The sequence below is a fragment of the Pongo abelii genome, chromosome 3 (genome assembly GCF_028885655.2).
Source record: "Pongo abelii isolate AG06213 chromosome 3, NHGRI_mPonAbe1-v2.0_pri, whole genome shotgun sequence".
NCBI lineage: Eukaryota > Metazoa > Chordata > Mammalia > Primates > Hominidae > Pongo > Pongo abelii.
The window spans coordinates 159,539,482-159,565,479 of NC_071988.2; the positions used below are offsets into that span (position 1 = coordinate 159,539,482).

At 36.4% G+C, this 25,998-nt stretch overlaps 1 long non-coding RNA gene across 1 annotated transcript; it reads right to left on the reverse strand.

The window, feature by feature from the left end:
• Positions 1-4,689: 4,689 nt before the first annotated feature.
• On the reverse strand, positions 4,690-15,965 carry LOC129058868 (uncharacterized). Its single transcript, XR_008524281.1, has 5 exons — positions 15,772-15,965; positions 15,065-15,200; positions 6,340-6,432; positions 5,383-5,431; positions 4,690-4,819 (listed from the first exon to the last, which is right to left on the reverse strand). It is a non-coding gene; the product is annotated as an uncharacterized LOC129058868 (long non-coding RNA).
• Between the last annotated feature and the right edge of the window lie 10,033 nt (positions 15,966-25,998).

Below are 25,998 nucleotides of genomic sequence, written 5' to 3' on the forward strand. Positions count from 1 at the left end.
CATTTAGCATCTCACTTTTCATATCCTTGCTTAAAATATTTCCAGGTGTAAGATATGATAAAATAGCACATATTGCATCAGACAAAAATTTATATTTAAGGGAAGCATAATAGAATTGTGATATTCGAAATTCTTCTTTCAAAATTTCTGTGTACATCAGTATTTAGTTATAGTGAAAAAAATAAATAATAGTTCAGGCAAGGATTTTTGGAAGATGGTGGCAGCAACTTTTAAAAATCTTACTGAATACCCACTGTGGTAGACAAAAAAATGGCCCCCCACAGATGTTTATAACCTAATCCTTAAAACCTGTGAATATGTTAAATTATGTGGCAAAGGGGATTTTGCAGATATGATTAAATTAAAGATATTGAGATGGGGGATTATCCTGGATTATCCAGTGGGCTTAATATAATCACGAGGAAAGAGAGAGACAGAAGTGTCAGAGTCAAAGTAAACTATGAAGACACTATGCTACTGCCTTTGAAGGATGAAGAAAAAGTCCAGGAGGTCAGGAACTCTGGCAGCCTGGCAACTGGAAAAGGCAGTACTCACAAGCAATACAGCTTTGCAGACACCTTGGTTTTATCCCAGTGAGACTGATTCTGGACTTCTGATCTCCAGATCTCTAAGACAATAAAGTGTTGTTTCAAGTGACTGAATTTGTTGTAAATTGCTACGGCAGCCATGGGAAACTAATATAACAGTAGAAAACTCAACCATAAAATCAAAATCACTGGGCAACATTTACAACAAAATTAGGCCGCAAGATACGCCTAGGAGCACCAAAATCTTGACTGGAATAAACAAATCCTACAAAGTACTTGCAACTATGTGGGAAGCAAAAAACAGAATCAACACAGTAGTGTCCAAGGCACCAGAAAAGACGAAGACATAAACTTGAAAGTGTGCAGGGATGAAAGTAGGATGGATGGGGCAGCGCTTTACAGCAGGTGAGTGCAGGGGGCTGACAGTAAGAATGACCAAAGGGGCTGGAGAAGCTCCGCCTCTATGAACCCTAAAGAGTGACCTATCAGGATTCCTTTCTAAGAAAGGGACAATGCTGTGAGCAAAATCAAAATGGAACAAGGCACGAATATCAGGAAAAGAAGGTGAAATGTTCCATCAAAATGTTGGAGCCATCAGAGCCAGGAAATCACAGAAAACAAGCTGTCATGTAATTTTATGTCACCAGGACAGAGCAAGAGAGAGAGAGAACAGAACCCCTGTGAAGCTAGAATGTTTCCTAATTCTAAACTTCCAAGAAAATCTTACACAAAAATAAACAAGAGAAAAGTTTGAGGTCAAACCCTATACAAAATTACAGAAAGAAGAAAGAGAATAAGATCCTTACAGACAATTACAGCGTACTCTTAAGATGTACTCAATAAAGCAGATCAAAATATCAAAAGTTATTAAGAAATAATGATAAAAACTAACCAGCATAAGAATAGTTGGGGTCCCTAAGAAGAAAACTAAAATGGGAGAACAGGCTAACCACAAAATTTAATTAATCCATGTAAACATTACAGAACAATCAACTTTCCCTGAAATGAAAGATTTTAATCTACATGTTGAGGAAGCACACTAGACCCCAACATCAAGACATAGTCTCATAAAATTGTTTGTCTTTCTAAAAAAGAAAAAATATTTTGGGCCTTAAAAATATAAATGTACAATTTATCATTAGGCATTCTTTTTTTGAGACAGTCTTGCTCTGTGGCCCAGGCTGGAGTGCAGTGGTGCTATCTCGGCTCACTGCAACCTCCGTCTCCCCAGCTCAAGTGATTCTCCTGCCTCAGCCTTCCCAGTAGCTGGGATTACAGGCACGTGCCACCATGCCGTGCTAATTTTTGTATTTTTAGTAGAGACAGAGTTTCACCATGTTGGCCAGGCTGATCTCAAACTCCTGACCTCAGGAGATCCGCCCCCCTCGGCCTCCCAAAGTGCTGGGATTACAGGCTTGAGCCACCGTGCCCAGCCCTATCATTAGACATTTTAACAACAGTGGTTTATGCTGAATAAAATGAGAAATTTATTAAAGAAAACTAAGGAAAGAAAGTGTGAGCAAATAATTTTATATTCAGAAAAACCAACTTTCAAGTATTAAGAACACAGAAAAACTGTTGTTATTAATAACATGAAGGAATTAGAGAATGTTGTTCCTTGAGGACTTCCTAAGTGATTGACAAGAACATATACTTTATATAACCAAAACAACTAGAGAGACATCAATACATAAATGAGCGCAAAGATCTGAAATGAAAACTAAATGGCAGTTTAAGAAGGAGTGAGCATAGTAGGCCCTGGTCATGTACTCTTATAAATATAGGATAATTGTTTTTAAATGACGGAAGAATAGGGAAAATAAATGCAAAAGTTATTCGTGTTTTTATAATTATATTAATAACAGCATCAATGTGATTATTTTGCAACTGCCATGTGTAATATAGGCTTACAACAAGCAAGCAGTTATGTGTATCCTTGAGAACCAGGATTCTCGCTATGAAAGGAAGGATGCTTAGATGTCATTGAGAAGAGGTAAAATAAAGGCTCTGTAGTCCCGATTTTGAATTGGAATCAATATGATCTCATAAGATTTGTTATCTTTGCATATAGGTGCAGTTGTTTCCTTGCTCAGTCCACTGAAAGGGCCTAGAAACTATGACCAAATCATTAACAGTAAATATCTCTTGTATCTGGTTCAAAGGTCTTATGTAACATTCCCACTAAAATAAAAGTGTTTCCTGAAAAAAAATGGCTAATTCCAGTTCTGGAGCAGGACATGTTCAATATGAGCCACATCTTATACCAGATAACAAAAAATTCTCAAAGATTTAATAGGGTTATGCTAAAGGAACTCAGGTGCCAACTTCAAGAGGTTTCCATTGGCTGCGGATGGAATAATTTGAGCTTAAATGTTGATAACAATTGCAAAGGACTTAAACCCATCAAACATGTGTAAAGCCATGTGTTCATAATTTTATTTTAAAACAAACCAGTCCCCTTTAGATTCATTAAAAAAAATAAACATTCACACTGCCTTCCCATATCAACCACTGGATTACCACATAATTGATGCTGGAATGTGTCTCTGTATAACAACATCTCAGATAATAAATAAAAAAGAGAAGTGATAGCATTAGAATACTTTCATATTGCAACCGCCAATGAATTAATAGGTACAAGTAGTAGCATTAATGGCTACTAAAATCACAAAAAGATAGACAACCAGATAGCATATGTTTTTTTATAGATCTTTCCAAATATTATCTATAATCATCTATAATCATGTCAAAGGGATGAAAATCTCTAAATCCAGCAGCCATTTAGCAGAAAGTAAAAAGAAAAATGACCACATCGAACTGAACCATGAGTATGCAATCAACAAAGCTCAGCTTCTTCAGTGGATAAATTACCAGGAAAATAAAGGGTTTGAGGTGTTACTTATAAACTAAGACATGTTGCTATAGTCTTATAAATGTATAAACTAGTAAGATTTGCTAAATGTAACTACTGTAAAGTTAATTCTTACTACATACCTGATGCTGTACTAAAGTTTTAGACTTTTCTTTGATCCTCACAGTTTTTTGAGTTAAGTGCATTTTTACCAGTTTACAGTGAAGAAAGCTTAGATACATAAAGTGTATGCATTTAGTTAAGGTCAGAATGCCCACAGATCATGATTCTAAGATTTTAATCTTCACCAATTGAAATAAAAGCCTGTAGTTTTAATACTATAGTATATTTAGTGTTATACATTATGTATTATACAATTATAATAATTATTTTCTCTAAGAAATTGGAAATATGATGGGTGCATACAGAAATTTAAACCACATATTACAATATAATATTATAATTAAAAATTTCTTACACTCAAAATAAAGCACCTTGTATTTCAGGAATATGTCACAGTCAAGGACTTGAATCATGTTGTAAAAGCAACATAATACTTTGTCAGTGAGATCATTTGATTCATAGATAAAATGAGTGATGTAAAACTTCCAGAATGCCTGGAAATTCATTAGAAGGTTATGTGCAGATGGAAGTTAGGGAGTCCCAGGCAGCACATAGCATGTGCAAAGGCACAGAGGCATGATGTGTCCTGGAAACATATTTGTTTGGTATGATAAGAACAAAGGATGGTTCAGCAGGAGAGCTGCAGTATGTACAAATGCAGTCATACTGTAGAGGGCCTTGTAGTTCAGAAAGGATGTTATTATTTATAATTTGGAATGGCATAATCACTGTTGTATTGTAGTTAATTTACTTTGGATACATTGTATAGGAACAGAGTTCACAATCAGCTGTGTAGATACGAAGAGGATCTGCAGAGAGGCCCTGGAAATCCTGGAAACTTGAAAAATTGAACACAAAATGTTGAATATGTATGTTTGTGCATCTTTCCCGGGAGATATCCGATAACTTTTAGCTGATTATCAAAGCATTCCATAGAATCATAATGTTAGAAGATGTTATGTATACCACTTAGGAAATTTATTAGTGTCCCAGGGTTTCTGTAAGACAAAGTACCACAAACTGAGTGGCTTAAAAGAACATAAATTTATTCTCTGTCATTAGTGAAGGCTAGAATCAAGGTTTCAGGAGAAACACATTCCTTCCAAATCTTCCAGAAGGCTAGAATCAAGGTTTCAGGAGAAACACATTCCTTCCAAATCTTCCAGGGAAAATCCTGCCTTGACTCTTCCATCTCCTGGTAGCTCTAAGCACTCCTTGACTTGTGACAGCGTAACTCCAAATTCTGCGTGTCTTCATATGACCTTCTTCTCTCTGTTGGCTTGTGTGTGTACCCTGTCTTTTTATAAGGACATCAGTCCTTGAACTTAATGTACATAATAATGTACAATAATAATATAGTGACTTCATTTTGAGATCCCTAATTAATTTCATCTGCACACCCTATTTCCAAATAAGGTCACATTCTGAGGTTCCAGGTGGACATGATTTTTTAGGGGACACTATTCAACACCCTGCAAGAAACTATTATTTTAGTCCAGGAGAGATATGATGACAAAGAAGGAGTGCACAAATGAAAGAGAGAGTATTCAGAACATCATATTTTTGTGTATGATTGGATTTAATAATTAGAGGTAGGAAATAATTAAAGATGGATCCAAGGTCTCTACTTTGGGAGAGGGAGAGATTGTTATCTCATTAGCTGAGATAGGAAATAAAGATGTAGGTTTGAGAGTAGATCTGTGTGGTGGGTTTGATTTGGACATATTAACATGAATAGGCCTTTCCAGAAGCCATAAGAAACAAACCTTAATCTCAGCCTGTGTTGAAAGAGAAGTTTTGATGGAAGAACAAAATTAAAGAGATAGAAAGGGGATTATATTCAGAAAGAGGAATACTCACACATGAGGATCTTTGAAAATGAAATAGCTCTGAATGTTCAGTTGTTTCACTGAAGATTTCAAGGAGCAAATCCACACAGCAGAAGAATCAAAATTCAATGGGAAGAGAAAAACAAGACAGAAAATTATGACAACCTTGCCAGAGGCATAAGTGGAAAGAAAGAGAAAGATAGTTAGAGGAGACTACAGGATCAAGTCAGGGGTTTGACTTCTGAGGTAAAGAAATATGTTTATGTTCCAAAGGAAAGAAATCACTGAAAAGGAAAGGGTTAAAGAGAAACAGGAAGACAAAAATTTGGTGGGCAAGACACATGAGGATAAATAGGGAAGGAATTTTTAGCACGTGAAGTTTTAGCCACAGTTACTCCTCCCTGATGGGCAGAGTTGGTTGTATGCAAAGTCCAGGGGCAGAAGCAGGGAAGAGAAGGCCATCCTCAATATAATTTATCTGGGGAGAAGTAGGGCATATCACTTGCTGATGTTAAGGTTGCTAATGGCTTGAGGAGTGTGATGACAGTTTAGAAGAGCCCCTGGATTGCAAAGAACATGAACAGAAACTAGAGGGTTGTTGCTGAACTTTGGATTATACTTATGGTAACCTCATCACTGAGAACTTCCCAGATGGCTGCTTTTCTTACTATACTTCTGGAGTGTGCTGAAAGACTCTTTGAGGTTATTTATCTTTGAGTTTGTAGATGACATTGCGTTCAGTGCTTGTCTATAAATACCAAGGAAAGTCAGTTTTGTTGTTCATTATTTTCTAAAAGGCTTTTGGAAATTTATTCAAGATACCATCTTCCAAAAAACCTAAAGATTGTATTTATGTCCTTGCTGACATCAAGCAATTTATGAAGCTAAATAGAAAGATCAGTCTTAGAAACAGGGTCATAATATATCCCTGAAGCTATCACCCAAGTGAAGTGAAACATGTTAAAGATCTCATTATAAGGAAACTTACCATACACGAGGCCTTGAAAATGAACTCTGAAAACTTGCCAACTACTTTTGAGATTAAAACGATTTCTGAGCAGCATTTGGTCCTAACTTTAATCTGCAATAAGAGAAGAAAGTGGAATTTAATTCATTTTACTACTTTTCAAAGTAAACTACCAGATTAAATAACTGGTTGATGATTTAGGGAACAGGCACTGGAGCCAGATGCCTGGGTTTGAACTTGCCCTTTACTAACTTTATGACCTCATATAAATTGCTTTATCTTTCTGTGCTTCAGTTTCATGGCCTGTAAAATGAAGATGAGAATAGAAAGTATCTTATGCCTTGTTATAAAATTAAATGAATTAATATTTGTAAGCACATAGCACCTAAAATAGTATTATATGGGTATTTGCGAAATATGTTTATTTTAATACACAAAGGTGTCTGGCTGATGTTGGGGCTGCTAATGCCTTGAGGAGTGCTCCCCAAAGAGCACTTACACTTGAGTGCTCTTAAGTACTCTTACACTTAATATAAAGGTGTATTAAAGGTTTAGCACACCTTTAATACAACAGTGTATTGAAATAAAAGAGCTTATTATTAAAAAACGGTTTAATTTGGCATATTCTACTGAACACCAATCCCATATAATCCCTACTCTGGAAGCTTTAAAGATAACTCAGATTTCACAGGAGATAAAAATAAGTTTACACACATGTACGTGTGTACACACACACATGCACACAGAGGCACACACTCTATAATTTTATTAGTGTTAGTTGATGATAAAAAGTATTTTTTAAGACCACTAGGGTATGATTTAACCCTGTCACAAAATAGGACCGAAAAGGTTAGCAAATTATTTTTTCATAAATATATAGGTGAGCCTCTTGACATTTAAAAGGAATGCATCCTTATGTTTTTTCTTCCTCCCAAAGGCAATTATCAAATAAATAATTATAATGTAAATATTGGAAAATAGGTTAAGTGTGTACTATTCAAATTCTTCCAATTCCTTCTTAGATAGGTTACATATACTATATCTGTAACCAATAAATCAACTTTTAATTTTATTTAATCAATAAAACAATATATGCTTCTATGGTAGAATATCCTCATTGCATATTATAAAATTTCATGAACTGTTAAGTCATTTGTAAAACTGTGAATATTAAAATGAAATATGCCCAAACCAACTTTTTATGTATAAATTATAGTTTGTATATATATACCCTTTTTATATATAAACACAGAGAATTATACATGTCTTTACATACGTATACTAAAAGTCCATGTGCAATCTGAAATATTCAACATTTTCGTTGATTTCCTGAAATTTTATATTTCTTTCCAAATTGGCATATTTCACTTAGCAACGTATTTGCATGATTTTCCACTGCATTTTCAGCAGCGTAAAATCACTTGCAATTATCAAGGTATAGCTCTACAAATATATTAAGATCATTTGGGGGCTAATTTTATAAATAGGTAACTAATTAGTGAATAAGTTTGTCTTATGAGTACTTATGCTTCTTTTTGTAGCCTCACAATTTTGGAAATTCAGATATTCAACGCTTGCTAGTTTAATCTGTCTTGGAGTTTCTGTGAGTCACTGGACCAAAAGCTGACCTAAAGAGATGCAATATTGTGTAGGAAAGCATACTCATTAAAGATATATGAATAGCACAATATTTAACATTAGTGCCTAATTCTAAAGGAACCCAGGTTTTACAACTTTATTTCCTGAAGCATCGATACAATTTAATAGTATATATTATCTCATAGTGCTTTGTAATTGATTTGATTATGATTCTTTCATACTTAAGAGATATTCTAAAATAAATTCTCTGAAGTCCCTAAGAAGAGATATTAGTGAGATGTTCGTACCATAGACTGCCAACTCATTCCGTTATCTACCTAGACTTCTTCTACCTTGTGACTTTTAAAGTATAACTCCAATTACACATCATCCACTGCCATTAATACTAATCTATTCCTCTCCTGAATTTCCACAGCAATACCCTATTTCCAGCAGGATTTTTTTTCAAGTATTCACACACTGCTCTGTGCTCTTATTTGGAAATGTCATGTACTTAAAATTTGTTTCACCAGCTCAAGTGCAAGCACATTGGCATGCTTTGTGTTTCTCTTGGCTGGGCCACAGTGCTTTTTTCATGTAGCATGAAACAACAAACACTTGGAGAATCAAAATTAATACAACTTAATCTCATCAAATGCAGCATCTATGTCTAATACTTTTTTCTGTCTTCCATATGATCTAAAGTAGCTGAGAAGCTGTAGTATTGTTTTCAAAAATACGTACATAGTGGCTATCAATCAATTGATAGTTCTATAAAATATCTGTTAAGACATTTGACTGGTTTTACAAAAAGTAGCACAGCATAGGAAAAACAAATTATTAATTTCAAAGTCATGGTAAAATTCTCCTTCCTGATCATAGGTGATATGTATTTATAAAGAAAGATATGCATTTGTAGGGAAAGATAGCCGTCATGTGGAAGAATAAACATGAAGTTTACCGTCTGATTGGAGTTTTATTACTGTCCCTGTCTCTCAATAACTGCATGACTTAACAAGTTTTTTAAACATTTTTGAGCCTCATTTTGTATGTATGTTAATAACATTTGTTCCACAGAGTTTTGTTTTAAATAATAGATGCAACAACAATGACAAAGTACTTTTAAGCTATATAAAGTTAGGATTTTCAGAATTATTTTGATATCAAAATGTTACTGTGACACAATTCAAATTTCAGATTAAGAAAATTAATAACTATCTCACCTGAATTATATGGAACAATACACAAGTATTCTATATACACACAGGATAGAAAGCTAAGAGTAAGAAGTAAACAAAAACCATCTTGTATTTCTAGAATACTTTCTTTAAAACAACCTATAACTCAGCCAGAATTTACTGGTTACAAGGCATATAGTTATCTATAAGTACAAAGAAGCCCTGGAGGAATGAAATACTGAATCATCTTTTTATGTTGCTACTCATGCATTTTTATTAAGAATTTCAAAACCAACACTTGAAATGAAACTGGACATTGTAAAACATCTGTTTTACAACTCTCCCTTTCTGCCTACCCCAAGTCCAAGAAACATTTGATAAATTTTGAAAATACTATATCCTGAGTTATTTCTAATTGCTCATTTACTCATTTATACATTCAACCAATCAGTATTGATGTAATCAGTATTTTTTTCTCAGACACGCTGATAGATTGTAGGTGTATGGTTGTAAACTACACACACATGTTCTCTGCCTTCATGGAGTTTATAGCTTAGTGGGGAATTAAAAATATATGTAGGTAAGCAATTTAACATACATACGAGTTCACTCTATGCTAAGTAAAAAGGGGGATAAAATAGTGCCGATTTTGAGATCAGCATTATAGAATCTACTTTAGAAGAGTAGTGTAAAAGTCTTCAACTAAGTGACTTCTAAGTTGAGTCATGAAGGATAAGAAGTCAATTTTACGAAGAGCAGAGAAAAGAGTCTCTGCAAAGGCTGTGGGGGAGAGCATGTCTTGATGCACTTGAACAACATCAAGAAGAACTTGAAGAAGCTGTTGTCGCTGGAGCTGAGAAAGCAGCAGAGGTGGGGACATGAGTGGATGGTGAATAGGAAGTCAGGACTGAAACCAAGCAAGTCCTTGGGAACCATGACAAGAATTTTCATTTTATTTGGATTACAAAAGCTATTGAAGACTCTTAAACAGATGGCAAATTAATAGATTTATGCCTTTTGAAACAGGATTTTTTTTAAGCTGAAAGAGAGTAAAAGGAGAAGCAGGGAAGTAATAAAAAGCGCACCTCAGTGCACCACTGCACTCCAGCCTGGGGGACACAGAGCAAGACTCCATCTCACAAAAAAAAAAAAAAATGCATACCTCAGGAGCCTACGTTGTCTAGGTGACAGGGGATACTGGCCTGGACTAATGGGGTAACAGAAAGTAACAGCATCTGTCTTTAATGTATTTTCCTTTAAAAAGTGGAACTGTCAGTGGAAGAAATTGAACTGGGGGTTCACTTAAAATCCTTGATTTATTTTAGGGAAAGGGGAAAAAAGAGATTTTTATTAACTTCACTGCTACCAGCACAAATATATTCATAGAAAATGTATCTCTGGTCTGCCTTGTTCTAAAAAACCTTACCTTAGAAACATTCTATTATTTCAAGGAAGTTATGCTCTAAAGATTGTCAAACATTATTTTTTACACATGTATTTAACATTTTCTATGTTCCACACACAATGATTGATTTTTTTTTGTATATATTTATCTAATTTCCATAACAATACTATCTTTTTTTGAGGTAAAGAATGAGAAAAAAATAAGAAACATGTCTAAGGTCCAAGGTGATACCACTCATTAAATTGAGAACTTAAGGCCAGGTGCAGTGGCTCATGCCTGTAATCCCAGCACTTTGGGAGGCCGAGGCGGGCAGATCACGAGGGCAGGTGATCGAGACCAACCTGGCTAACACATGGTGAAATCCTGTCTCTACTAAAAATACAAAAAATTAGCCAGGCATGGTGGCATGTGCCTGTAGTCCCAACTACTCGGAGGCTGAGGCAGGAAAATGGTGTGAACCTGGGAGGCGTAGCTTGCAGTGAGCCGAGATCGCGCCACTGTAGCCTGGGCGACAGAGCGAGACTCCATCTCAAATAAATAAATAGATTAATTAATTAATTAATTTAGAACTTAAATCTACTCTTGCCTCTGCTTGACTCCAGACCTCATGGTTTCTGTCCCAATTCACCAGTTGTTTTCTTCCTTCCTTCCTTTCTCCCCTTTTTTCTTCTTTCCTTCCTTCCTTCCTTTTTTCCTGTCTGAATTTACCAATTCTTTCTTTGTTTCTTTCAAAAAAAGTATTGGTTTATTCCCATTTTACTTTTTTACATTAGTTATTTATATTGTTCTATTTTTAAACATTTTTTTCTATGTTCCACAGATAATTTCTTAATTTTATTCTATTACTCTAAACTCCAAGACATAGAAGGGAAGCATTAACTCTTAATTTATCTTAGTTCATTTTCCATTACTATAAAAGAATACCTGAGACTGGACAATTTCTTTGTTTTCTTATTTTTACTTTTATTTTTACTCTTTGAGCTGGAGGCTCGCTCTGTTGCCCAGGCAGGAGTGCAGTGGCATAATCTTGGCTCACTGAAGCCTCCACCTCCCAGGTTCAGGCAATTCTCCTGCCTCAGCCTCCTGAGTAGCTGGGATTACAGGCATGCACCACCATCCCTAGCTAATTTTTTTGTATTTTTAGTAGAGACAGGGTTTCACCATGTTGGCCAGGCTGGTCTCAAACTCCTGACCTCAGGTGATCTGCCCACCTCAGCCTCCCAAAGTGCTGGAATTACAGGCGTGAGCCACCACACCCGGCCAAGACTGGGCAATTTATAAAGAAAGGTACTTATTTGGCTCTTGGTGCTGGAGTCTGGGCAGTGCCAGATCAGGTGGCTGCATCTGGTTGGCTTCTGGTGAGGGCCTTGTGCTGTGTTATAACATGGTGGAAGATGTCACAGGTCAAGAGGTCCAAGCCTGCTACTCAGAACTGTCTCCTCTTAGAAAGCCACTATTGCCTCTCACTCCCATGACTGCTTTTAATCCTAATCATCTCCAAAAGGTGCCACCTCTCAAATACCATAGTCAGATTTCTCACCTTCTTTCTGTCTTTACAATGGGGATTAGGTTTCAACATGAATTTTGGAGGAGACATTCAAATCATAACATAATTTACCCTGAAATAATTCTAAATTGGTATGTTCATCCCAAAACTCCAAGTCTGTGCAGAAGCAGACCTGCTGTGCCCCAGCATGATAATAGAAACTTGAATGAATTTACTAGTTGTGAGTAGGACATATTGTCAAATATCTCTCTTCTTGTCAATATGCTCCTTGTCAAATATTCCTCTGTCTCCTCTACAACTATTTCATGACCTCCATTAGAATTTCTTATTACTCTGATCCTTTTAAGATAAATGTGTCATCAGAACTGGTTAGTATGAAAATAAATGGGTAGATACAGAGTTAAGCAGTGTGAAAACCATATAAACCCACGCTAATACAATGAGAAATCATCGAAGAGAGTGGTTATAGTACCAGCTAATTTTATGGAAAGAAACATCTTTGAGCAGCCTAAATCATGGCTTCTCAACTTTGGCACTACTAACATTTTGGGCTGATGATTCTTTGTTGTGGACGGTGGTCCAGTGCATTGTAAAATGTTTAGGAGCATCTCTAAGCACTATCTACTTGATGTCAGTAGCAACACATCTATTCTCCATCCTGTTATGACAACCAATAATATTTTAGGACATTGCCTAATTTCCTGTGCAGAGGGGAGCAAAATTAACCCTGGTTGAAAACCACTGGTCTAGAGCATAGAATTCTAGTCAGAGAACACATTCCAACTGCAAAAACATACACAGTATTCCTAGGATGTTCTCAAAATGCTAGTACTAGCTGGTAATACAGAAATGCCCAAAAGTTTCACAAAGCATAAGGGAAGGTGAGTGGATAATGATCAAATGAAGGTTCTATGTTATCGGGGGGGAAAAAAAAGAAGAAGAGTAAGAAGAAGGAGAAGGAGGAGGAGGAGGAAGAGGAGGAGAAGGAGAAGGAGGAGAAAGAGGAGGAACAACAAAACTCTGGAGTTTGAGCTGCTTCAAATATGGCAGAGTTGGCCAGGAGTGGTGGCTTACACCTGTGATCCAGGCACTTTGGGAGGCTGAGGTGGCAGATCACCTGAGTTCAGGAGTTTGAGACCAGCCTGGGCAACATGGCAAAACCACATCTCTACAAAAAATACAATTAAAAAATTAGCCCATCGTGGTAGTGTGTGCATGTGAACCTAGCTACTTGGGAGGCTGAGGTCAGAGGATCACTTCAGCCTGGAGGAGGAGGTTGCAGTGAGCCAAGATAGCACCATTGCACTCTAGCCTGAGTGACAGAGACCCTGTTTCAAAAAAAAAAAAAAAAAGATGGCAGAGTCTACGTGGTTGCTTTCCAGGTAGATAGGCAGGAGCAGTGATGGGAATGAGAGAGAGATTCCAGACAGAAAATGAATACTCTGGAGAAAGGCATGGATTATGAAGATGCTTTTTTTTTTTTTTTAAGTGAACATTGTTTGCAGAGTAGGAAAGAAGTTTCCTGACTCAATATAAAAAGCCTTCTGTGCCTAGGAGTTTATGCCATATTCTAGAGGTAACAGAAAATCATCAGAACATTGCAGAAGGAGATTTACTTATAAAAACGGATAGATGTGTAGGTGGGTAAGAAAGTTTAACAATTTTATATCTGTGTCAGCAAAGCCATAGTCTGTAGGGGAAATCTAGCTCACTGCCTCATTTTATGAATAAAGTTTTATTGGAATACAGCACACTTATTTATGCTACAATGGCAGAGTTAAGTAGTTGTAACAGAGACCGTATAGTTTGCAGAATATAAAATATTTTATATCTGTCCCTTTATTTAAAAAGCTGTCCAATTTTTTAAATGTAGAAAGTTTCCCATTAAATTTTAATTAAACATTTAATTTAAAAAGTTGCCCATTGCATTGTGATGTTCCTACTCACCTTCTGCCTGCCCCAATTCATATGTTGAAGCTCCAGTATGACAGTATTTGGCCATACGGCATATAAGGAGAAAATTTAGGTAACAGAGGGTCAAAACAATGGATCCCTAATTCAATAGGACTGGTGTCCTTGAAGAAGAGGAAGAGACACAAGGGAGCTAGTGCTCTCTCTCCTTCCTCCTTGCTCTCTTTCTCTTCCTTTTTCTCTTTGTGTACATACAGAGGAAAAATCATATGAGGACACAGCCAGAAAACAGCTATCTACAACCCAAATGAAAGGCCTTGTCAAAAACTGATTCTGCAGGTGACTTGATCTTGAACTTTCAGCCTCCGGAACTGACAAATTATACTTCTGTTGTTTAAGTCACTCAGTCTATGGTATTTTGTCACACAGCCAGAGTGGACTAATATGACAATCCTTGGCCTAGATCATTTATTTATTCAAGAACATTATGCACAGTAATTTTATAGAGCATTAGAATTACTAATATGTGAAAACCATGGTTTCTACCCTATCAAAGCTCATAGCCTAGTAGAGGGAGACAGATGTGTATTTGGCTGACAGTCTACATGGGCAGTTTTCAAACAATTTCAATGTGTAGAGTCACTTGATTCTTTTTTTTTTTACTACATAAGATAATAAAAAGAAAAAACTGTTCTCATCTGCTTGGAGATTTTGATAGTGACAGGAGACAGACAAATTCCTAGGCAGACAGAGATGGGTCCCTAGTGAAACCCCACCTTCAAGCTAATGACAGTCTAAAGGCTGAAAGCCAAGCTACCAGTTCCAGTTAAAGTCCACGACCAGAGTGAGAACTTCCATCCTTGTCTTACCCACTCTTTCTCGATTGCTTCTTTCTGAATTACGTCTTTTAACCAATTAAATGATGCTTTTTCCAAGACCACCCATGGACCAATCAGCATGCATTCCCCCATTATAAGCCCATAAAAACCCCGTACTCAGCCTCACAGATGGCAACCTGCTTTCAGATCCCCTCTCGCTGATGAATAAAATTCTACTCTGCCTTACTCATTCTCTGGTGTCCACATACCTCATTCCTCTTGGTCATGGGACAGGAACTCAGAATTTGCTGAACTGTGGGAGCAAAAGAGCTGTAATGCCCCTACTCACCAAGCTGTGGGTGGCAGAAGTAAAAGAGCTGTGACACTTCCTCCCACTTGCCAAACAATGGGAGTGAAGAAGCAACTGGGTGCAACTCCCTCCTGCTTGCTGAACAATGGGAGAGAAGTTGTTGCTGCTCGTTGAACTACAGGAATGAAAAAGCCACAACACTTTTACCATTTGACCCTCTCTTGCTTTAAAAAACAGATAAACAGAATTTTTGTGCAAAATGGCTTGAAGATTCAAGAAAAGTGCTTACAACAACCAGAAACAGATCTCCCAGGCTAGGGATGGACTGGAACAATATGTCTTGTTCTAGGACCCGAGCAACCTGGGCCCTCTTCCCTGGCAGCAAATCAAGTACAGCCTTCTGTGTCTGGGCATGCACTGTCAGCAGGGGTGATATCACTCCAGGGGACAAAAATTGGTTCATGAGTGGTGAAAAAAATCTTAGGTATTACAATAGTCCATAATCTCTTGAAGGGCCACAATAACATATTAAAAGGTAGACAACATAGCTGTATAGAGGGACAAAAGGTTGAGAAATACTGGTCTAGAGAAATTGACCAATTCTGGGAAACCCAGAGGGAATCCTATTCTGTGTATAATCCCAGCACAGAAGCAGCAGAGTGGTCACACCAATAGACCATATGGACACTGAAAAAGGATTTTACCAAGAAACTAAAATGACAGATGACTAACAGGTCTTACCGTACCTTAGCACCACATTACAGTCCTCCAGAAACTTGGCAACAATCCTGTGACAAAAAAGTCTTCAAGAATAATGAAGGTTGAATTCCCCACCAGAGGGGTTCAGATGTATATTCCCACAGAGGGAGGGGTCAAGTCGAAAATGTGGGAAATAGATTGACATCAGTTTCTTGTACTGAGTTTGTAGAATGAGATTCAGACCTGCTGCTATGGAAACAATAATATGGAATACAGGGTAAATAGACATACTTATAGAATGAAGAAGAAGGTGCTGAGAAAATAAAGACATAATAGTTCATTCTACCTAAGACGGGAAATAGAGGAGAGTAACCTATTATAAGAAAAAGATCAATAGATGAGATTCCAGTAAAAGAATGATGAGACCTTGACTGAAAACAATGGCAGGGGAGGTGAAGAGGACATTGGAGATGGAAGAGATATTTAGAAGGATAACTGATGGGATTAGGCTACTAATTGAATCCCAGTTGAAAGGGTCAGAGTGAATGAGATATTGAAGATAATTCCTGTAAAGAATGTACAAAGAAGAAGCAGAGATCACAGGAGAAAAAAATTGCCCATCTCCTTAGGAAAAGCACAGATTTTTAAATGTTTTGTTAGAGTAAATTCTAGCAAGCATTGTTTAATCTTAGAGCAATGCCTGTAAATTGGTGGCCATTAAGCTAAGTGTGGCCTTAAGAGGGCTTAGTTTGCAGTTTTGTATTGGCAACACTTTTAAAAATAACAGGATTCTTTAAAAAATAGAAAAAAATAATTTTGTGTTTGTGAATGTTTAAAAATCATACAGTGAAATGTCTCATAATAATCCAGATTTCTGAATCCCCAGGTTTACATTTCCACCTAACTACAACAAAAACTCAGCTGAAGATGACTACTGGAAGCTTCCTTTACATGGGCATACGGTTTTCAGTTAACCATAATCCTCCCCACTCCCTGGAGTATTTCCCCTCTGCTTTATTCATTGCCTGACTAGCTCTACAGGACTCCAACAAACCCATCACTATAGAAATTAAACTGCAGAAGACATCATGAGAACAAAATATGTCTCCAAACCAGAGAATAAAGGATGTTGCAATATGCAAATGGAAATTTGACTGAAGTCCTTCTTTTGCATGTCACTGCATATAAGCAATGTTGCAAGAAAAGAACAAGATTAGCTGGGAAAGATTCACAAAAAAATAAAAATAAATAACCATGAAAGAAAATATGCATTCAGAATAGAAGCAATAAATACTATCGTAGAGAGAAAACATTAAGTAGACTTTCTAATTCTGATTAAGTAGGTTTCCTAGTTCTGGAGTTAGAACATAAATTTTAAAATAATTATTAGTAATTATTATCAGTTATGCCTATCTCTCCCCAAGACAATTTGCAGTTACCAAATTATCATATAATTTACTTCATCAGAAGTGTTGCCATTTCCGCCCATCCATTTTCGCAACATTTATATTTATTTAAAAACTATTCTCCTCTTGAGTTGATTTTCTCCAGTACTGGAAAGAAAAAGTACTAAAAAGCAAGTTCATTTTATCATGGAAAATTCACTCTGGTGACATTATTCTCCAATTTCTAAAAATCCTAAACCATTTTGCACCCAGCTTGACCCAACAGCTGTAGCTTTTCTGCTCTCAGTCCCTAATTTGTTTGCATTTGGCTTATATTTCTAGCTCTTTGGAGTGCTGATAATTATACTTGTCTGGGAGGCTTAGAAGCTGTAAAAAATCTGGACCTTCTCACTTTCCAGCACAAGCAGACAAGGCTCAGGCTCCAATTTGGAACTGCATGACTTAAATGGAGCATGTGAGCCCAGAGACATCAACAGCAGCCTGCCAGCTTGAAGACTGTTCTCCAAAGCCACTCACCATATGTTGGCTACAAATTGAAGACCAAACAGGCCAAGGTGGTACATAAGATTCAAATGCACCTCTGTTAACATATGTGTTTGGCATGGGGCAGGTGAAATGTTAATAGAACCTGATAAACTCAGTCACATTGTTACTGGTATATTCTTCCCAATCTAGAGACATCGTGACAGTCTGGCTAATTTAAATATCATAAAATATAGTGATTATATAGTATTTTGAGAGGAAAGTAAGAATAATAAAATCTGAAAATGAAGTCAGTTTTTTTTTTTTTTTTTTTTTTTGAGACCCAGTCTCGCTCTGTCGACCCAGGCTGGAGGGCAGTGGCTCTATCTCTGCTCACTGCAAGCTCCGCCTCCTGGATTCATGCCATTCTCCTGCCTCAGCCTCCAGAGTAGCAGGCACTACAGGTGCCCGCCACCAGCTAATTTTTTTATGTTTTTAGTAGAGACGGGGTTTCACTGTGTTAGCAAGGATGATCTCGATCCCCTGACCTCGTGATCCGCCCGCCTTAGCCTCCCACAGTGCTGGGATTACAGGCGTGAGCCACCGCTCCTGGCCAAAATGAAGTCAGTTTTTAAGACATGTAGACAAGAAACAATGTTAGATATGTTTAAATAATGGTGCATATATTTATTTGCAAAATTATTAAAGGCATATAAAAATATTCAGATATATCAGGAAAATATTATTATTTATCACTTATTGATAGCTAATAAAAAATTTCATGTTAGGGCTGAGCACTTAGAGAAATTTAAAATCTATTTCTTTCTAGATTTGTGATTTAAATTAAAAACCTGAAATGTGTTTTAAGTTCATGTTCAAACATTAAGAACTTTAAGTTGGTGCTAGAATCTGAATGTTTGTGTCCCCTCAAAATTCATATGTCAAAATCTAATCATCAGTAAACTGATCATCAGTGTATTAGCAGGTAGCGCCATTCAGAGATGATATTTTCACTTTTACGTTTTATAATGGATTAGTGGCCTTACAAAAGAGACATCAGAGAACTAGCTTGCTTCTTCTACCATGTGAGGAAACATCTAGAAGGTGCCATCTATGAAGCAGGAGAAGGCCTTTACTGACATCAAATCTGCTAGTACTTTGATCTTGGACTTCCCAGCCTCCAGAACTATGACAAGTAAATCTCTGTTGCTTATAATCTATTTTCAGTTTACAGTGTTTTGTTATACCAGCCTGAATGGACTAAGGCAGCTGGCAATCCATTTGTTGGGATTTGGAAGTGTGTTAAAAAGCACTTAAATTTGGTTTCTTCTGTTTCACACTGACTTAGTCTACACTGAGCGAAACATAGCTCGAGGCAGTAAGTCCATTGTAATATTAAGGTTATGTCTTTTCAGTTTTTGGAGAAGAAACAGTCATATTGTTGGCAAACTCACTTATGTTAAACAGTTGTTCTTATTTAAAAATAAATTAAAACCATTAAAAAAATCAGCGAAGAATTTGAGACTTAAAAAAAAACCCAGAAATTTCTTTTGACTTGCTTAGATTTGAGATTGACTGCCTAAACAAGAAGAGAACATTTCATTATTTCTCCATATTTTCCAACCTCTCTGTTAATAAAACTATGACCTTATACTTCTGAGATGGTAACTACTTCAGAACTATTAATTGCTTTTTTAAAGTTTTTTTCTTTCCAAAGACTGCAAAAATAACCTACCTAAGAACTGTTAATTATCATTAAACAGTGAACACAGACATTTTTAGAGGGTTTCTCAAAGTTGTGTCATGATTCCCAAGAACAAGAGGAATTAGAGTTACATCAAGCATGAAACATGTGTTTTGAAAAGTGACTTGATTCACAGGACTAGAACTTTGCATGGGAGCTGAAAAGACACTTTGTTTAGTTTTAGCAATAAATGAGATAAAGTTCCTGGTTTTGATATGTGGCTGCCTTGGAAAATAATATTTGGAGAATGTATATGAATCTGTAAAAACAAACACATACTATAGAGATCTTTTTGGCATGACTGGAACTGACAAAAATCCAGATGTTCTTTTTTTATATTGTTGGATCACCACCAAAGAGCAAAAATAGCACTGATCTCTGCTGACCAGTATCATTTGAAGAGGAAGTACTAGCCCTACGACAGCAGGAATTACTCAACATTCTTCAACACAGGCCTGGAGATCCTCCAAATTTAACACATTCATGTGCACATATGAGTCCCAGTTACACTTGCAGTAATAAAAGTATTTGCTTAACTGCATAAATTATCAAGGTTGGCCACCATCTACCATCTATATGAACTCAAAGTAGCTAAATTATCAATTTTATTGAAGCTTCAGCTTTTATAACAAATCCTGAATAGGTAAGGCCTTTTATTCTTCTAAAAAAAACCCAAAAAACAGACTGTAAGATAAGCATATTTAAATAGCCAAATACTTGCCCATCAGTAACATGACAAACTGCCAATATGTAAGTTTGAACACAAATTTTAACTTTGCCATTCTCCACCCTCTTTTGCTGTGCCTCCTCCAAAGGCCATAGTTGGACAAACCTACCATTCTATGGAGGCATAATTTCCTCTCTCTTTTCATTTTCCATTTTTTAAAAAGTAGAATTAAATAAAGTCTTAATTTAAAAAATAAAATATAGTAATAGTTGTAATAATTGAGAACCACTGTAAAACAAAAAGGATGTTTCATACCCAATAATTGAGTGTGTGTATCTGTGTGTGTGTGTGTGCATGCATGTATTGTACATACACAATTTTCTGAAGTCTACTGAGGCAAATGCAGAGCAAGTGTGGGTTGTGTAGTGGCGGTGGAGGAGACTCAGGGGACAAGAAAAATATAAAGGGTGGGAAAAAAGAAACAATATGAAAGCTATGGGAAATCAACTACCTTTGCCTTCACAGAGAAATAAATAAGTCTATGGGAAGAGAAAGAGCAAAAAAAAAAAAAAAAAAGAAAACTATTCCCAAAGTAAAAATAAAACAACTGAGAATTAAAAGAATCAATAAAGGTTAAATCAGTGAGAAGGCAAATCTTTGAGAATTAAGAACACAAGCAATCAAAACAATAATTTCAAAGTCAGATGAAAAGTAAATCTTCATTATGCCTTATTTTGCCTTAAAATATAAAAATATGAAAAACAAAATTTTATAACAAAAAATTTAGATGTGTTAACATTATCCATTTATTCCAAAAGATATATTAAGAGCATTCTGAAAAAAGATATGGGCTGATTTTATAATATTTCTTTAATTTTAAACTCATAGTTATCTACTCTATTATATATATTACATATATATAAAATTTAAAGTCATGTATAAAGAAATAAAACTGTTTAGAAAATAGAATACTGCTACAATTCCAATTAAGCTAACTTGTTATCTGGCCATTTATTGTAATAAGGAATATAGTTGTCTCAATAAGCTAACTATTATTTAGTTTCCTTAATATCATTCCACTTCTGCACTGTGTAGAACATGGTTTTGGCTAAAGTCATATGATTTTAAAAAACCAACTTTTTAATAGTAAATTAAGATGACAACTCTAGGAAAGTGTGTGAAAAATTTTAAATATATCTTAAAGGTAATTTTATTTCTAGATACACCATAAATATAGTTTGAATACAAAAGAATAAATCAAACAATGCAACTCATCACAATCCATAAAGATAATTTTTAATACATGGCAGTCCCTTTAGAGTTAATGAGTTGTCTGACTCTTAGGATGATGGCTTCCATATGGATCAGCTCTTGGCAAGTTGATAGCCAGGCATTTAACTGGATCTTTAAAACTTAATCCTGTCAGCTAATGACAACAACAAAAAAAGATAGTATGCAATTATTTCAATCAATCAATCAACAAGGATTTTTGTGCACACATCATTTTGTCATCATTGTGCTAGATATAACAGAAGTTTGCAAAAATAAAGGATATGTAAGACATATATCAGTCTTAAAAAGTATATAAATTAGGCTTGAAGAAGTAAAAACAATACACATGAAATAATTAGCCAAGTTAACAGCATATTCTTAAAGAGTGATTTATAGAGATGGGTGAAGATGCTGTAGAATATCGGAGAAGATAAGATGAATAAATGTCAGAAAGATCAGAGGCACTTTCAGTGGTGCAAAATCTGGAAGGATACATAAGATTAAATGAGTAAAGGGGGAAGAAACTGTTTTCTCCTTAAATGAATGGATGGAACTGCATAAAATAAACATAGGAAACAAAGGGCAGTAAGTACAAATTTGGGCAGAGAGTGTGAGATGAATCACCTGACCAATACAAATGGATGTGTCAGGGAGCAAAGCAAGGTACAAACTGACAACACGCAGAATGGATATAAAGAGACTTGAAAACAAAGCAGAATTTGAGTCTGGTGTCAAAAGTAACTGGGGGTCTGTGGTAATTTTTAATTGATACATAAGATTTTACATATTTATGGGGTATATGCTATAATTTGCTACTTCCATAGAATGTGTAATAATCAAGTCAGGGTATTTGGGGTACCCATCACTTTTGGTATTTATTATTTCTATGTTGGAAACATTTCAAGTTCTCTCTTCTAGCTACTTTAAAATACACAATACATTGTTGCAAACTCTAATTTTCTTACACTGCTATCAAACATTAGAATTTATGCCTTCTAAATTACTGTATGTTTGTACCTATTGACCGCCTCTCTTCATCCCCTCTCCCATCCACACACCCTTCCCAGGCCACGATAACTATTATTCTACACTTTACCTCTATGAGATCAACTTTTTTAGCTCCCACATATGAGTGAAAACATGCAAAATTCGTCTTTCGGTGTCCGACTTATTTCACTTCACATGACCTCCGGTTCCATCCATGTTGCTGCAAATGACATAATTATATTATTTTTATGGCCAAATAGTATTCCACTGTGTATATATGAGAATGCAGGTATCCCTTTGATATACCGATTTCTTTTCCTTTGGATAAACAGCCAGTAGTGAGATTGCTGGATTGTACAGTAGTTCTATTTTTAGTGTTTTGAAAAATCTCCATATTGTTTTTTTTCAAATTAGTTATACTAATTTAGATTCCCACCAACAGTGTATAAGAGTTCTCTTTTCTATTCATACTACCAGCATATTTTGTTTGTTGTCTTTTTAATAATAGCTGTTCTAATGGGAATAAGATGGTACCCTATTGTGGTTCTGATTTGCATTTCTCTGATGACTAGTGATGTTGAGCATTTTTCATATACTTATTAACCATTTGTATGTCTTCTCTTAAAAAATATCTATTCATATCCTTTGCCCACTTTTTAATGAGATTATTTGTGGTTTTTTTCTTTTACTTTTGAGTTGTTCCTTTTATATTCTGCATATGAATCCCCTGTTTGATGAATCGTTTTCAAATATTTTCTCCTATTCAACAGGTAATTTGTTTCTTCACTCTTAATTATTTCCTTTGCTGTGCAGGAGATTTTTAGTTTAATATAGTCTTATTTCTCTATTTTTATTTTTGTTGTCTGCGTTTTTGATGTCTTAGCAATAAACTCTTTGCCTAGACTGATGTCCAGAAGATTTCCCGTTTGTTTTCTTGTAGTAATTTTATAGCTTTGGGTCTTATGTTCCAGTATTTAATCCATCTTGATTTGATTTTTGTATGTGGTGATATGGGTCCAGTTTCATTCTTCTGCATATGGATATTCAATTTTCCCAGTGCCATTTATTCAAGAGGGCATTTTTCCCCAATGTGTGTTTTTGGTACATTTGTAGAAATCAGTTGGCTGTAAATATGTGGATTTATTTCTGGATTCTCTATTCTGTTATTCTGTTCCATTGTTCTCTGTGTTTGTTTTTATACCAATACCATGCTGGGTTATTTGTTTGTATTTTGTTTTTTTTTACTATGGCCTTCTAATAGATTTTAAAATAAATTCAAGTAGTGTGTTGCCTTTAGCTTTGTTCTTATTGCTCAGGATTTCTTTGGCTACGAAAGCTCTTTAGTAGTTCCATGAAAATTTAAGATTATTTTTCTATTTCTATGAAAAATGACATTGATATTTTGATAGGAATCATATTGAATCTGGCTGTTGTTTTGGGTAGTATGGTCATTTTAATGCTATTAAATCATGTGATCCATGATCACAGTATGTCCTCCATTTGTTTGTGTCCCCTTCAATTTCTTTCATCAGAGTTTTGTAGTTTTCCTTGTAGAGGAAAACTTCCACCTCTTTGGTTAAACTTATTTCCAGTTTTGTTTTGTTTTTTTTTTTTGGAGCTATTGCAAATGGAATTGCCTTCTTGATTTCTTTCCCAGCTATTTTGTTATTGGTGTGTAGAAATGCTACCAATTTTTACATGCTGATATTTTATCCTGTAGCTTTACTGCATTTATTAATCATGTATAAGAGTTTTTGGCAGAGTCTTTAGGTTTTTCTACATGTATTATCTCATCATCAGTGAAGAAGTACAATTTGATTTCTTATTTTCCAAATTAGATGCCTTTTATTTCTTTCCTTTGCTTGATTGCTGTGGCTAGGACTTCCAGCACCATGTTAAATAGGAGTGGTAAAAGTAAGCATCTTTGTCCTGTTCCAGTTCTTAGGGGAGGCTTTCATCTTTTTCCTATTCAGTATATGGCTTTGTCACATATTATGGGCTTTATTATGATGAGATACGTTCTTTCTGTAAGTAGATTGTTGAGAGTTTTTATCATGATGAGATGTTGAACTTTATCAATTGCTTTTTCTGTGTCTATTGAGATGATCATTTGATTTTTGTCATTCATTCTGTTCACACGATGTATCACGTTTATTGATTTGCATATATTGAATCATTCTTGCGTTTATGGGATAAACTATATTTGATCACATATTTTTAAATGTGCTGTTGAATTTGGTTCACTAGTATTTCATTGAAAATATTTGCATTTATATTTATTAGAGATACTGTCCTGTAGTTTTATTTTTTGTTGTGCCCTTGTTTGGTTTTGGTACCAGGGTACTGCTTGCCTAGTAATACGAGTTAGGAAGAATTCCCTCCTCTTCAATTTTTTAAGAATAGCTTGTGAAGAATTGGTAGTAGTTCTTCTTTGGAAATACGGGGGAATTTTTTGAATTTGCTTTCACAGGGAGGACTTTTTTTCCTAAGATCTATGTATGTGTTGGTTGGGTAGGGCTCTTTGGCTTTGATTCTGGGTGTGTGCAGTAGTATAGTTTCTGTGTGATTTCTTTGGCTATAAACAGTGTCAGTAGTGTTTGTGCTTTCCTTGATTTCTTAGGGTAAAGAAAGTTTACCCTGTGAGTGAAAGTGTTGTGAAGTTTTGCTGAGGACTGGGATGCCAGGTGGGCCAGGCTTTGGGCCTTAATAGGGGCAGCTGTGGCAGATGCTGGCATGGATATTAGTGGATAAAGTGGGGCTGATTCTTGGGCATCCAGGTGGCCTCTTCATGTACTGGGAATGGCAGCAATGGGCCAGGTAAGTGGGCAGGTTCTTGAACCCCTGGGCAGTGGGTGTGACATGGGTGATAGCAGTAGCAGTGCTGGGACGACCTTCTGCGACCCAAGCTTTTGTGCTTGTGTTGATGTTGGCTACAATGGGCTTGGTAGACTAGTCCCCAGACCCACAGGTGGCATGGATGGGTGCCCCTTGTGGTGGTAGTAGCATGTTTAGTGGGCCTGACCTCAGACCTCACAAGAAGTGCTCAGGTGCCAACAGTGGTTTATTGGGTTGGGCAATCCTCAGGCCCCTGGACTGAGTGCTCAGGTAATGGGGTGAGAGTGTCACCGAGCCAGTCAGACCTACCCTCAGGCCTCCCAGTGATGTATACCATCAGTGGTTGTGGTAGGCAGGGGCAGGGTGATCCCCAGACCACTTGCAAAATGCTCATATGAGGGCTGCTGTGATTGCATCGTGACCCTGCTACAGTGGAGGATGGGGTTGCTTTCAATGGGAGCAGCCACATACAGGCAGCCAGGGGCGTGAGCTTCACTTCCGCCTCAGTTCCACAGCAGCCCACTGTGGTAGCAGTTGCAGGTAGTTGCATTTGTCTTCAGGGCATTTGCGTATGCCTGGCTGCCCCTCTCCTGAGGGGTGCAGGGTCAATGTTCATGGTTCCTGCAGTGGCCCTCGTGGCAGCAACTGTGAGGAAGGAATGTTACTAAAGCTTCAGGGATGTTGAGATGCAGAGGCTATTGATCTGCATGACAGGACACAGTCCTGTGGATGCTGGGCTTTCAAAATGGCACCATACTGCAGCTGCTTGAGAGTAAGGTGTTTGTAGAAACCAGCATGACCTCTGTCTCTGGATCAATTCCATTGCACGGTCTCCAGTTAGTCTTAGAGCCTGCAAGTGTTGAGAAGCTCTCTTATAACTAGGACTGTAGGAGTTTGTGGG